Here is a 14613-nt window from a genome sequence, read left to right as displayed (position 1 = left end):
AAACTTCAGACGGGCCTTTACATGTGCCTTCTTGAGGAGGAGAAAGTTGCGAGCACTGCAGGATTTCAATCCGTGGCGGCGTATTGTTTTAGCAATGGTAATTTGGTGACTGTGGTCCCAACTGCCTTGTGATCATTCACAAGCTCCTCCCGTGTAGTTCTGGGATGATCCCTTACTTTTGTCATGATCATCCTTATCCCATGAGGCAAAATCCTGCATGGAGCTCCAGGCCGAGGGCAATTGATGGTTATTTTGTATTTCTTCCATTTGTGAATATTTGCTCCAACAGTTGTCTCCTCACCAAGCTTCTTGCTGATGGTCCTGTAGCCCATTCCAGCCCTGTGCAGGTCTACAATCTTGTCCCTGACATCCTTTGACAGCTCTTTGGTCTTGCCCATGACAGACCTTTTGGCTAAGATCAAGTGTATTATCTGTTCTTATCAGTTTCCAGGAGGTGGCGCTTGCTTCCGTCCCTGATCTATGGTGAAGTAGAGATGGGATAGCGGTTGCTATGCAAAACCTGCTGGAGTAAAGGTGACCTGGAAGGGTTCGTAGCCGAAAAGGAAGCCTTCTAATGGGGATGGAGAACCACTGGGTCCGGCTGAAGGGTCGCGTCCCTGGCCTTCTAGCCTAGATTGGGGCAGCTCTAGCTCCGGACAGTCTTTCGGGAGAGAACACTGGCTCCCCTTCCTCCCATCGGGGGAGCGGCTAGTATTTCCCAAATATAATTAGGTAGGAGGGACGGAACGACGGTGAGGCCTGATGGTAAAGGGCTCTCACCAAGTTTCCAGAACTCCATGCCTTCCTGCCTGGGGTGAGGGCTGCTGTGGTCTCGGTCAGGGGTCAGGGTTGCTTGAAAAGCCAGTGGTGAATGTGCCCCTGAAGTGGCAGTTCAGGGGTGCCGTATAGTCACTGTGTTTCAACACTTGATTTTTGGCACCATGGTCACTTCACCACAACACACATTTTTCACACCTGCCTCTTGGGCCGAGCGTTTTGGCTAGGACCAGGGGAAATTTTTATTCCTGGCCGGAGGGCCGGCCATTGTATTGCACAATGGTTACTTTCACTCTCCCACCTCCCTATCTCCCCACTCTTTTTACTTATCCCCGTGTTTGTCACTTTTCTGTATTTTTTGTTTGATGTGTATACACGTTTGTCACTGTGTGATGAATAGGGTCACAGGTCCTTGGGCCAGGGGTGGACATAGGCCTTCTGGCTTGGTTCGCCCTCTCCGTTGGGGGTCTTCCTTCAGGGGAGCCTCACCTAGTAATTGGGTGGGTCTGTTTCGGCAGGCCCTCCAGAGAACGGGGTCCGTCTGGTTTCGGCCAGATGGACCAATTATAAGTACCTTTGTCCCTGTCTGGAGCCTAATGCCCCGGGGGATTCAGGGAATGACACATCTGTGTACCCGTTTGCTCTTTTTTGTGTTTCACTCTTTATGTGTGTGCACATTTTTTTGGCACTGGGTGGAAGTTTTTGGGTGTGTTTTACACGCCACTGGCTTTTCAAAAAAAATGACAGTGAGGTTTGAATGGAAGAAAGAGATTCTGTGGACAGGTGTCCTTTATACACATAACGAGTTTTCATTAGGAGCTCCTTCTTAAATTAACAGGAATAATCTGTGTACCACATGGGCACATACTCTAGCCAGTCTGTGGGAGCCAGAATTATTGTTGGTTGGTAGGGGATCAAATTGTTATTTTACACACTGAACTGCAACTCAGTTTATAACATTTGTATCGTGTTTTTTTGGGGGATTTTTGGTTGATATGCTGTCTCTATCATTTAAAATACATTTATGATAAAAATGATAGAGCCTTAATTTCTTTGTAAGTAGGCAAACTTACAAAATCTGCAGGGGATCAAATAATTATTTTCGCCACTGTATCTGGGTCCACATTATTATCTCAAATGCAAAAAGTGTGTTTTCTTATGGAAGAACCTCTTTAATGCAGTAGAAATGTAAATTAGCATACACTGCACCATTCTCATTGTGCTGAGAAGAAGATTCAGCACGCATTCCCTTGTAGTGTTCTTGTTCAGTGCTGTCATGAAATTGCCCATCTGGTAATTATCTGGGGATGCATTTTGTTCCTAGTGATGTCTATTTTCTCTAGGGATGTGATGTGCTGACACGGTTTGTTGATGTTCTGCTCCAGCACAAGCATTAAAAATATTCTTATAGAGTTTTCCGTCTGTAATTGTCATACTATATGGAAAGAAACATAGTAGGTTATTATTTAAAGGACTCTGGTCTGATCAAAAATGTTTTTTAAAAATGAGATGTCGAAATGACTAAATAAGAATGGTTAACCATATTACACCCTGTCCTTGAGATGGCAGAGCATCTACAACGTGTTTTTATAGGATCTCTTTTTATGACAGGTACTTGCTCCTACTTCTGCAATTCTTGCCTAGGTGAGAGTTGTGAAAGTTTGGACATCCCCCCCGACCCAAACCTCCTGGGACATGTCACAGGAGGCTGCAGGACCAATCAGACACTGATCAGTGGAGAGCTTGGTGTGAAATAGCAGGAAGTCGCAGCCATTTCCCAAAACCAAGATGGCGGCACCAGGAAAGACCGGCTGAGAACTGGCTTAGGTGAAGACAGCTCTGGACTCCTGGGATGTTAAAGTGGAGTTCCAGCCAACAGTGGAACTTCCGCTTTAAGCACTCCTTGCCCCCCTACATGCCACATTTGGCATGTCATTTTTTTTTTTTTGGGGGGGGGGGAGTGGGTACCTGGTTTTGACAGGTACTTCCTGTCCCACTTCCTGCTTCCATTGTCTCGCGAATCCTCCTCTCCCCCTAGGCAGCCCCTTCTTCTCTGCAATCTTCTGGGACACGTCACAGGTCCTAGAAGATTGCTTGGCCACTAGGAGAGCGCAGCATGACTCGCGCATGCGATGTGCTCACCCGGCTGTGAAGCCGCAAGCTGTCACAGCTGGGTGCCCACACTTGCAATGACGGCGCCTCGGAGAGGGATGAGGCTTCGTGCAGCCGCATCGCTGGACTGTAGGACAGGTGAGTGTCTGTTTATTAAAAGTCAGCAGCTACACTTTTTGTAGCTGCTGACTTTTAATAAACTTACAAAAGAGTGGAACTCCGCTTTAAGTGTCTGTTTCGTAAAGACAACAGCGACAGTATCTGTATTTAGCAGTATTTTGCAGTTTATTTTTACTAAATTAATTGCATTTCCATATTCTGTGTACTGTGGGAGACCAGATATAGTGAATGCAGGGTCCTGGGATTAGAAACACTTTAAGGGAATGTCTAAAGAGTAATAGGCAAGTAAATAATCATGTTGGTTTAACAGTAGAGATGAGGGAGGCCTTATTTGAATCTAAGCACAGCTTCGCTCCAAATGAGATTGCGACCATCGCGGTCCCTGGTTTTCCTTGATTGCTTCATTGCTTTTAATTAGTTTGACCACATCATGTGTTTTGCATTTTATGTTATTAAGTAATGGCATCATTTCCATAAATACCGGACAAAGAATCTAGCACTTCCCAATCAAGTGTACACAATTAAAAAACTAGGCTGGAGTTTGCATTTTAATCTTGAATTTATTAACTTTCATGGCTTGCAGCTTGTATATTTTGCAATATTTAAATGGCTTAGGGTTCCTATAAGAGATAGTTCACCGAGCAATGTCTCACTGCTGAATAGTGAAGCTTGACATGGGCTTGCTCTTTCAAGATGTTACTAAGCATAGAACACTATTACTGCCGGTCTTCTCCGCTACTTTGGTGAGTCAGCAAGTTGCCATGACAACCAGAGATTGCGTGTGTTTAATCATTTTCAGAATATTAGGAGGTTAGTTGACACACCAGATAGATCTTCTACACTACTGTTCTATCTTTTCCTATTTGTGTCACATTGGGTGGTAAACACGCTTTTCTTCTGGCAACGAGTAAGGTTAAGGTAGGGTTCTCCTTTGCACTTTTGCTTGATGCATATTCCATTGAAACCAAAGGAAACGTATCCGAAGCATCTCAATGCATGCGTTAAGTTTTAGAACATCCCCATTTTTCCAGTTTTTCTTGAAATTTAAGTCCAACAGTTTAAGTCCAGTGAATAACCTGAATTGGTACAAAGGTAATCGTAAACTGCCAGAGGTGAAAAAAAGTTTAGGTTAACAAAAACTTAAAAATAGTGTACATTTCAGAGTTCTAAAAAAAGCCTTTTTCAGGGAAGAAGTAACTCAGCAGCAATGTAAGTAAATTAAGCCTTGAAACTTTATACTAACAATTCCTACAGGTGTCCCAACTTTTATTGATTACTTACAAGCTCTCTTTATAAAAGCAGTGTTGAAACAGACTGTTACTACACCCTCTTAAGCAATATTTGGACAGTATTGTACTGTAAGTTGTACCTGTTTTTCTGCAATCTTCACTCTACATCTGTTCAAAGTCCATAAAGCTTGCCTGAGATGTCAGAAAAAAGGGGACGGACAGCAGAAATGACACACTGTAGAGCTCAGTGAGAAAAGCTCTGACAGGTGATTGGAGGGAAGGGACACCTTTAACAAAGTAACATAGCTGAGGATTTCATCAGCTGGAGGTCCCTCCCCTGTCACTTTTTTTCTCTTCGTGTCAGGAACACTTGTCACCGCTGACAGGATAGAGCTCTGTATTGTTTACATTCACAGAGCTCTGTCCTGTCATCCTCTTTGCCGATCAGTGGGGGCCACCGATAAATCATTGGCCAGGACACGCTGATCGGTTTGGGCAGTGATTAATCACAGCACAGCTGGCGCGGCAACTGTGACCCCTACCCAGAATTTCTGGATCACGTATCTAGTACTTTACGTGATCCATCGTAGGAAAGCCGATTTGCTGTCGTACGCCTTTGTATGGCAGTCGGCAAACGGTTAATACTGATCTACATAAGCAAGTCTCAGTTTCAACTGTGAAGAGAATGCTTTGAGCTGCATGCTTGACAGGTCAAGCCATTGCTAAGATGGCAAAATTAGAAAAAGAGGCTTGCCTGGGGCTTGAAGCACCACCAGCAGACTACTGAAGACCAGAAGAAGGTCTTATGGACTGACTGTATTTGTACATCATTGAGTAGGTAAAAGGAAGGTTCCTCGGTGTGACACCAACTGTTAAACATGGAAGAGGAAGGGTGATAGTCTGGGGCTCTTTTGCTGGATCCAAAGTTGGCAACTTGCACAGAGTGAGTGGCACTCTTATCCAAAACTACCATAACATTTTGCAGTGCCATGCAATACCCTCTGGAATATGCCTAGTTGGTTGGGGTTCATCCTACGGCAAGATCATTTAGATTACACTTTATTAAACAAAACCATTCCATGATTTCTTTTTTATGTCCAATTGTTTATTTGTTCCATGTTTTTTTTTTTTTTTTTTAGTACTTTGAGACATTAACCTGTGTACATTTAAAAAAAAACTAGAAAAATGGGGGTGATCTAAAACTTTTGACAGTAGTGGGAATGCATCATTATGCACATCAACACACATTAATGGGCGTTGACATGTGCTTTGATGCTTTTGATGTCTTAGCAGTTTTTATTCTTTGATGTGTAGCAAGCAGAGTTGAGTGAATCAGTCTGTGATATGGCAATCAAGTTTACAAAACCTAAAGTAACTGTGAACTCTGGATTCTATTTAAGTATATATTCTTAACCAGTGGCAGCTGGCAGTGCTCAATATTTTGGGGGGGCGGCAAACCAACACCCCTCCCCCCGCAGGGGTTGGACGGGAAGGTGGCGATCATCCTCCCCCCCCCCCCCCCCCCGCGGGAGATGGACTGGAAGGTGGTGATCAGAGGCCTACTTACCTTAGGAGGCAGATGACAAGGATCCAGGGTAGGGCTGCTGCTCCTCGCTCCAGCTACTCCTCGTTCCAGGGCCATTGCTTCTCCTCCTGGCCGAACAGCAAGTGGGTCCTGAGATCCGATTGGCCGGGAGTCCTAAGACTCCCAGCCAATCGGGACTCAGGACCCGCTTCCTGATTGGCCAGGAGGAGAATCAGAAAAACAATAGTGAATATTAATTCACTATTGTCATACAACTGGGTGGGCTCAGGGTGCACCCCTTATTTGAAGCCAATCAGAGCCTCAGGCTGTAATCATGTGCTTCAAAAAAAAAAAAAAAAAGAACTCATTGAAATTCATGCATCTGGCACCCTGCATGTGGATTAGGGTCCGGGTGCATAGGTTAGGGGGGCGGTGCCCCTGCGCCCCGTATGGACGGGCTGCCACTGTTCTTAACTCGGAAGAGCCCCTTCTATCTATTCTCTCAGCCTCCTCCAAATCTCAAAATTATTATTATTTTTTTTTTTTTTTTTTGCTACTGTGATCCAAATTCCTGTTAGAGGGTGGCTACATTTGTTCTTATCTTTTATATACCTTTTCTCATCAGCAGTATATAGCATTCGTGTGACTTCTATCAGTGTCCAGCCGAGCACTAGCTTAAAGCTTGAAGGAGGAATTTTCATTCTCCTCTAACTGTCCTATGAGGCTGCAGGACCCCTGACCCTCTGTCTTAATAGTGGTGATTGGCATGCACCCTCCCAAAAAAAAAACTCTCTAGCAATACACATGACACTGAACATGTGCAGAGTCTCCCCAAGGCTCGACTCGCAGGGCAGTTTACACTGCCATATGCGAACTTCTGGAAGTTTCAATACAATGTTAATGACACCCTGCATCGCACGGACATCGCGTGTGATTTGCACTGCAGTGCGAATCACATGTGATCTCGCAGAGCGCACATATGTGAACCGGCACTTATAACATATGATAAAAAACAATCCAAATTTTAGTTCAGAACAAGTTTAAAAGATAATAAAAATGATCACATGACGTGCTATTTGTGTAACAATGCAGCCACTTCTTCTCTACATGTTTCCCCCAGAAGAGGTTCCTCAGGAGTCTTAAGAGTGCTGCATGTACTATAGACAGAGAAAACAAAAAATAAATAAATTATATATATATATATATATATATATATATATATATATATATATACAGTATCTCACAAAAGTGAGTACACCCCTTACATTTTTGTAAATATTTTATTATATCTTTTCATGTGACAACACTGAAGAAATTACACTTTGCTACAATGTAAAGTAGTGAGTGTACAGCTTGTATAACAGTGTAAATTTGCTGTCCCCTCAAAATAACTCAACACACAGCCATTAATGTCTAAACCACTGGCAACAAAAGTGAGTACACCCTAAGTGAAAATGTCCAAAAAGGGCCCAATTAGTAATTTTACCTCCCCGATGTCATGTGACTCGTTAGTGTTACAAGGTCTTAGGAGTGAATGGGGAGCAGGTGTGTTAAATTTGGTGTTATCGCTCTCACTCTCTCATACTGGTCACTGGAAGTTCAACATGGCACCTCATGGCAAAGACCTGTCTGAGGATGAGGAACTAAAAAAAAAAAAGAATTGTCTCTCAACGAAAAGATGACCTAGGCTATAAGAAGATTGCCAAGACCCTGAAACTGAGCTGCAGCACAGTGGCCAAGACCATACAGTGGTTTAACAGGACAGGTTCCACTCAGAACAGGCCTCGCCATGGTTGACCAAAGGAGTTGAGTGCATGTGCTCAGCATCATATCCAGAGGTTGTCATTGGGAAATAGACATATGAGTGCTGTCAGCATTGCTGCAGAGGTTTAAGGGGTAGGGGGTCAGCCTGTCAGTGCTCAGAACATATTCCGCACACTGCATAAAATTTGTCTGCATGGCTGTTGCCCCAGAAAACAGCCTCTTCTAAAGATGATGCACAAGAAAGCCCACAAACAGTTTGCTGAAGACAAGCAGACTAAGGACATGGATTACTGGAACCATGTCCTGTGGTCTGCTGAGACCAAGATAAACTTATTTGGTTCAGGTGGTGTCAAGGAGTACAAAGACAAGTGTGTCTTGCCTACAGCCAAGCATGGTGGTGGAAGTGTCATGGTTAGGGGCTGCATGAGTGCTGCTGGCACTGGGGAGCTACAGTTCATTGAGGGAACCATGAAGGCCAGCATGTACTGTGACATACTGAAGCAGAGCATGATCCCCTCCCTTCGGAGACTGGGCCACAGGGCAGTATTGCAACATGATAATGACCCCTAAAACACCTCTAAGACGAACACTGCCTTGCTAAAGAAGCTGAGGTTAAAGGTGATGGACTGGCCAAGCATGTCTCCAGACCTAAACCCTATTGAGCATCTGTGGGGCATCCTCAAATGGAAGGTGGAGGAGCGCAAGGTCTCTAACATCCACCAGCTCTGTGATGTCATCATGGAGGAGTGGAAGAGGACTCCAGTGGCAACCTTTGAAACTCTGGTGAACTCTATGCCCAAGAGGGTTAAGGCAGTGCTGGAAAATAATGGTGGCCACACAAAATATTGACACTTTGGGCCCAATTTGGACATTTTCACTTAGGGGTGTACTCACTTTTGTTTCCGATTGTTTAGACATTAATGGCTGTGTGTTGAGTCATTTTGAGGGGACAGCAAATTTACACTGTTATACCAGCTGCACACTCACTACTTTACATTGTAGCAAAGTGTCATTTCTTCAGTATTGTCACATGAAAAGATATAATAAAATATTTACAAAAATGTGAGGGGTGTACTCACTTTTGTGAGATACTGTGTGTATATATATATATATATATATATATATATATATATATATATATATATATATATATATACAGACATTGTATATCAATGTGTAAATTACATAACAATTTAATTTGTCACTATTGATGTATACAGGTATATATATATATATATATATATATATATATATATATATATATATATATATATATATATATATATATATATATTTTTTTTTTTTTAATCATTAAAGAATTTTTATTGAAATTTCCATACAAATAACAGAAAAATTAAAGGCAGCTGGTTTTGGTATATAACAATCAGGTACAGCAGTAAAACATTTACATCCTAATCTCAATCAAAGTAATGGACAATAGTCATACAAATGATCAATTAAAGCATACATAAACAGTATAGTAACACTCCTGTTTACCCCATTGGGTTCTAACTGTAAACAGGCGCTAACTAAAACAAAGCACCGAATTTATCTGATGTATAAGGTTGAATACACAAGCTCAATATGAGTTAATGTTGGCATATAAAAATTACAAAACGGTCAAGTTTGAGAAATTGTGGCAAATATGGATCAGTCACCCTAGAGCTTCTACCTCACTCAAAAACATGAGCTGCAGTTCTTAAACCATATTTCAGTATTATTCCATGAGTAATATCAAGGCTTCACAGTTCTCTCTTTTTCTAATTTCTTGAATAGTCCATGGTATATATATATTTTTGAATCAAGAGGACAGGCCTACCCGATGCTTAAAAAGGAGAACTTGATCGATTTTATGCAAGGGTCCCAATGAAAACCGTATGTGACCATAAGAGGAAGATAAGACAAATACCTAAAATAAAAGAAATAAATACATAGCCTGAACTACCAAGACAAGGATTACCCAGCCCAGGATGTACAAAAAAAATGTCCACCCCCTCATTCTATAACTGGCCTTTGCAGCAAGGTGCACATGGAAGGGCAACACACATTGCAAGCAAACAAAAGATTTCCCAGCACACTTACCAGCTAGCCTGCAAATTGACCGAACTGGCCCTATTTAACGGTTTACGTTAAAAACATTGGGTTTTGTTTGCACAGCTGCAGTGTCCTCGACAAGGGACTGTCAGCTCTGCCAAGTGCCAATGGACAAAGCGCTATGAATGCACCATCAGAATGAAGGTCAATTAACCATAGTTCAAGCAGCTTCTGCAGGAACACTAGAGTTCCATGAAACCCTGGCTGAGAATGCCTGGTGTACACTAGCATTTCAGGGATAGGGGTGTGTGTGTGCGCTGTTATTTAGTTGTAATTTCTTCCTGTCAAAGGATAAATGTCCATTTAGTCTTAACCAGACCTTTAGTTTTACTTTTATGTAATCCTGACAGGAACTTTTGTTATATGGCTGTGCCTATTATCAACCCCTTCCCGCCGACCGTACGCATATACGTGGCCTCACGGAAGTGGGACTTTTTCCATGGGGCTGTATATATGCGTATCTCTCTTTGTGTTGGGAGAGCGCGGCACAGCACACTCCCAGCACAGAGAACGGGCTCTCATACTAACGATCGAGACCCGGGGCTCCCGGTTCTGGGTCCCCTAATCTCTGTGATAGCCTCTGATTGACTATGATAGTGATCAATCACTGTGAGCCCACCCCTGTGTTTATTTCTTCTCCTGAATAAAGAAAAAAAAATAATATTAAAAATAAAGAATAAAAAAGAACTTAAAAAAAAAAGAAAAAAATAAGATCAAGGTTTGCCTGGGTTAGGGTCAAGGTGAGGGTCAAAGGTCATGGTCAGCATATTTTGGGTAGAATTAAAAAAAAAAATAGTATCAGTGCCAGTTAGTTTCAGTGTCAGTATGTTTTGGTCAGGATAAAAAAACTGCAAAATGCACACCATTGTTTCTTGGCTGTACTACAGGTACAAACCACAACTAACATATACATATGTGGTATCACTGTGCTCATCAGGAGCAGGAGAATTGTTTTTGGGTTATTCTTTGGTGGTAAATGATGGTAATAGCCAGAAATATATAGCTAAATTTCTTTTTATTTTATTTTTACTATTTTGGGCCAGTTTTCCTTTGTTAATAAAAAAATCAAAATAAAATAAAAAATCAGAATATATATAGAAGAAATATAGAAGATGTTACCATTTACCACCAAAATAAAGCCCAATTTGTCCTAAAAAAAAAACCAAGATATAATCCACCTGGATACACTAAGTAGCTGTACTTAGGCATTAACATTTGTTTTACCCTTTTATTGGGAAGGGGTTCAGTAGGTGATAGCTTGATACATCTGCTCAGACAACCACTTTGACAGTCAAAAACCAAGTTTTCCTGGGAAGTAAGGCTGCCCCAATATGAAACTTTAGCAGTAAAATTCAGATTGTTGTGCTTAACCCATGCTTGGCAATTCAATGTATAGTGTATAGCAAACAAATAAAAAAATAAAGTCCTACAAACTAAATATCAAAGTCCACCAAAAGTGTGCAAAATCTTCATGCGGCTGTTGTGCACCAACCACCAAGTGATTATAATGCCGCTTACCAGATCCTTAGCCCCCACAACTCAAGAGGTCTAAATCAGCTTTTAAAAGATGACAGATCCCTTGTGGATGGATGGATGGATGGATGGCTCCAACTTTCTTCTTCTCACACCTCAGCAAGCCTCAAGCCTCACTGTCATGAATGGCATGCCTCAAAAGTGGTCACTGGATCGCCTCTCATGTGCTGGCCTCAACAGCAAAAGCATACCAAGGAAAGAGCAGGGAAATACTGCTTTAAAAAATTTATTAATAAACAGAGTGAGTACTCAAAAGAGATAGTATGACAAGCACGTTGCACAGCACCACTGACTCTCCGGGTGGACGTGATAACGTCACCGCTAAACTCTGCCCTACACACGTTTCATGCGATGGGACATCTTCCAAGGGGCCACGGAGTTGGAAGACGTTACATAAAATGGGCCGAGTTTTATCACCCGGAGAGTTGGTGGTGCTGAGTGATATGCTTATCATACTATCTGTTTTGTGATTACCCACTTGCTTTATTAATAAATGTTTTTTTAAATAGTACTTCACTATTGGATTTCCTTGCTCTTTCCTTGGTATGCGTTTTTGCTGCTTAACCACTTGCTTACTGGGCACTTAAACCCCCCTCCTATCCAGACCAATTTTTTCAGCTTTCAGAGCTGACGCACTTTAAATGACAATTGCGCGGTCATACAACACTGTACCTAAATGAAATTTTTATCATTTTTCCCCACAAACAGAGCTTTCTTTTGGTGGTATTTGATCACCTCTGTGGTTTTTATTTTTTGTTAAAAAAATGTAAAAAGACAGAATTTTTCAAAAAAAAATTTTTTTTATATTTTGTTATAAAAAATTGAAAACGGGAAATGTTTCTCCTTCATTGATGTACGCTGATGAGGCGGCACTGATGGGCACCAATAGGTGGCAGTGATGGGCACTGATCAGTTACACTGATAGGCAGCACTGCTAGGTGGCACTGATTGGCACTACTGGTGGGCATTGATAGATGGCACTTGTGGGCATTGATAGGTGGCACTTGTGGGCATTGATAGGTGGCACTTGTGGGCACTGTTAGGTGGCAATGGCAGGTGGCACAGATGAGGCAGATGTGCCTCTTCCACTTCGGGACCGATGTCCCTTGCAGCTGAGCCGGTGATCGGCTTTTTTTTCTACTTACGATATCAGCGTGAGTAGGAAAAAAAAACGATTACTGATCTTTTTGTTTACATCATGTGATCAGTTGTCATTGGCTGACAGCTGATCACATGGCAATGGGCCGGGACCAGCCCCTTACTCGGATCGATGATCACCCGAGTCTCAGTGACTCGGTGATCACAGAGCGCTCGCAGGGCGTGGCCTCCCAGGAATTCAGGTCCGAGTTGTGGCCGCCATTCGGCCATAGCGCGGATGTCAAGTGGTTAAGATTGTCTTTCTTTAAAGTGGAACTTCACTGCATCTGAGCACTTCAAACCAAACATCCTATATAATTAATTTTTAATATTCAAAGCAAACACCTCTATCCATCCACCCATGCTTTATTTTGCTGACAAATCATTTTGAAAAACTCCCACTGGCATTTCTGCCAGTGGCCATCTTGAGTAAGGGCAGGTGATTCATGTAGCATGGGCTGAGCTGAGAACCTTTCCTCCCCACCTGAAGATTCCTGGGATGTATGACATCATTTGCCTAGGCCTGGAAACCAAGAAGTAGCTGAAGAAATGCAAAAAAAGTTTAAAACCTGTAAATATGATATACTTTCCTATTAACTAATGCTAGAAATAGTCCAAGTTGAGTGAGAGAGTGACGTTCCGCTTTAAATTCTTGTCATAGCATTCACAAATTCAGTTTGGATGAAGTGTAGGAAGTGTCGCTTTCCTAAGCACAATGCCAGATTTTGGACAGGCATAGATATACAAGTGCATCTCATAAAATTAGAATATCATCAAAAAGTTAATTTATTTCAGTAATTCAATTCAAAAAGTGAAACTCCTATATTTTATATGGATGCATTACACCCAGAGTGATAACACACAGATCAACCATTTTTTTTTCTTTTTATTTTGATGATTATGGCTTACAGCTAGTGAAAACCCGAAATTCAGTATCTCAGAAAATTTGAATATTACATAAGACCAATTAAAAAAAGGATTTTTAATACAGAAATTTTGGCTAACTGAAAAGTATGTCTATGTACAGTATAATATGCACTCAATACTTGGTCGGGGCTCCTTTTGCATGAATTACTGCATCAATGTCGTGTGGCATGGAGGTGATCAGCCTGTGGCACTGCTGAGGTGTTATGGAAGCCCAGGTTGCTTTGATAGCGGCCTTCAGCTTGTCTGCATTGTTGGGTCTGGTGTCTCTCATCTTACTCTTGACAATACCCCACAGATTCTCTATGGGGTTTAGTTCAAGCGAGTTTGCAAGCACAGGGATACCATGATCATTAAGCCAGGTATTGGTACTTTTGGCAGTGTGGGCAGGTGCCAAGTCCTGCTGGAAAATGAAATCAGCATCTTTATAAAGCTGGTCAGCAGAGGGAAGCATGAAGTGCTCTAGAATTTCCTGGTAGAGGGCTACGCTGACTTTGGAATAGATAAAACACAGTGGACCAACACCAGTAGATAAGATGGCTCCCAAAATCATCACTGACTGTGGAAACATCACACTGGACCTCATGCAACTTGGATTCTGTGCCTCTCCACTCTTCCTCCAGACTCTGAGACCTTAATTTCCAAATGAAATGCAAAATTTTCCACAGTCCGTGATGATTTGGGGAGCTTTTTGATGATATCCTAATTTTATGAGATGTACCTATAAATGGATGGGCATCTGTGTAGGTCTAAAAAAATTTAAAAAGTCTGTGGGTCTGCATCTGATCAGTCTGAACTGATGCATGTTTGTTTACATCTGCCTACCCATAGACCCATCATGGGTAGCTTCTGTTCACAAGCTGGAGGAAAAGAAAAACAGACATGGATGGCACAAAAGTGATATCTGTTACCTTTGACTCTGTTTTGGCAGGGGTTCACAGATTCCCTGCTGATCAGAATGGAGGATGGCCATTCGAAGGAGATCTTACTCTAATAGTCATCACCATAAATTCACTGAAATCTTCATGATTCTACAGTAAAATGCTCAAGGAAATAATAAAACAAACCATACTGTAGTAAAATAATTCTACCTTCTTTTCATTGTAAAGACCTTGACTCAAAAAAGCTCTAAAGCTCCCAAAATCAGGATTCTCTGAGGTAGTTAAGATCCAGTATCTCCGTACTTAGGACCATGTGATATTTCAGTTTTTCTTTTTTTCATAAATCCGCAAAAAATGTCAACAATTCTGTGTTTTTCTGTCAATATGGGGTGCTGTGTGTACATTAATGAGGAAAAAAAATGAACTTAAATGATTTTAGCAAATGGCTGCAATATAACAAAGAGTGAAAAATTTAAGGGGGTCTGAATACTTTCCGTCCCCACTGTATATATATATA

The 14613-nt window shown here is 41.8% G+C and overlaps 1 protein-coding gene across 1 annotated transcript in view; it reads left to right on the top strand.

Moving 5' to 3' along the window:
- The window catches only part of SLCO5A1 (solute carrier organic anion transporter family member 5A1), a 177599-nt gene that overhangs the window by 43270 nt on the left and 119716 nt on the right, over positions 1-14613 (top strand). The gene's annotated exons all lie outside the window — the stretch shown is intronic.

This window comes from Aquarana catesbeiana, linkage group LG05 (genome assembly GCF_042186555.1).
Source record: "Aquarana catesbeiana isolate 2022-GZ linkage group LG05, ASM4218655v1, whole genome shotgun sequence".
Taxonomy (NCBI): Eukaryota; Metazoa; Chordata; class Amphibia; order Anura; family Ranidae; genus Aquarana; species Aquarana catesbeiana.
This window is presented reverse-complemented; position numbering and strand designations above follow the sequence as displayed.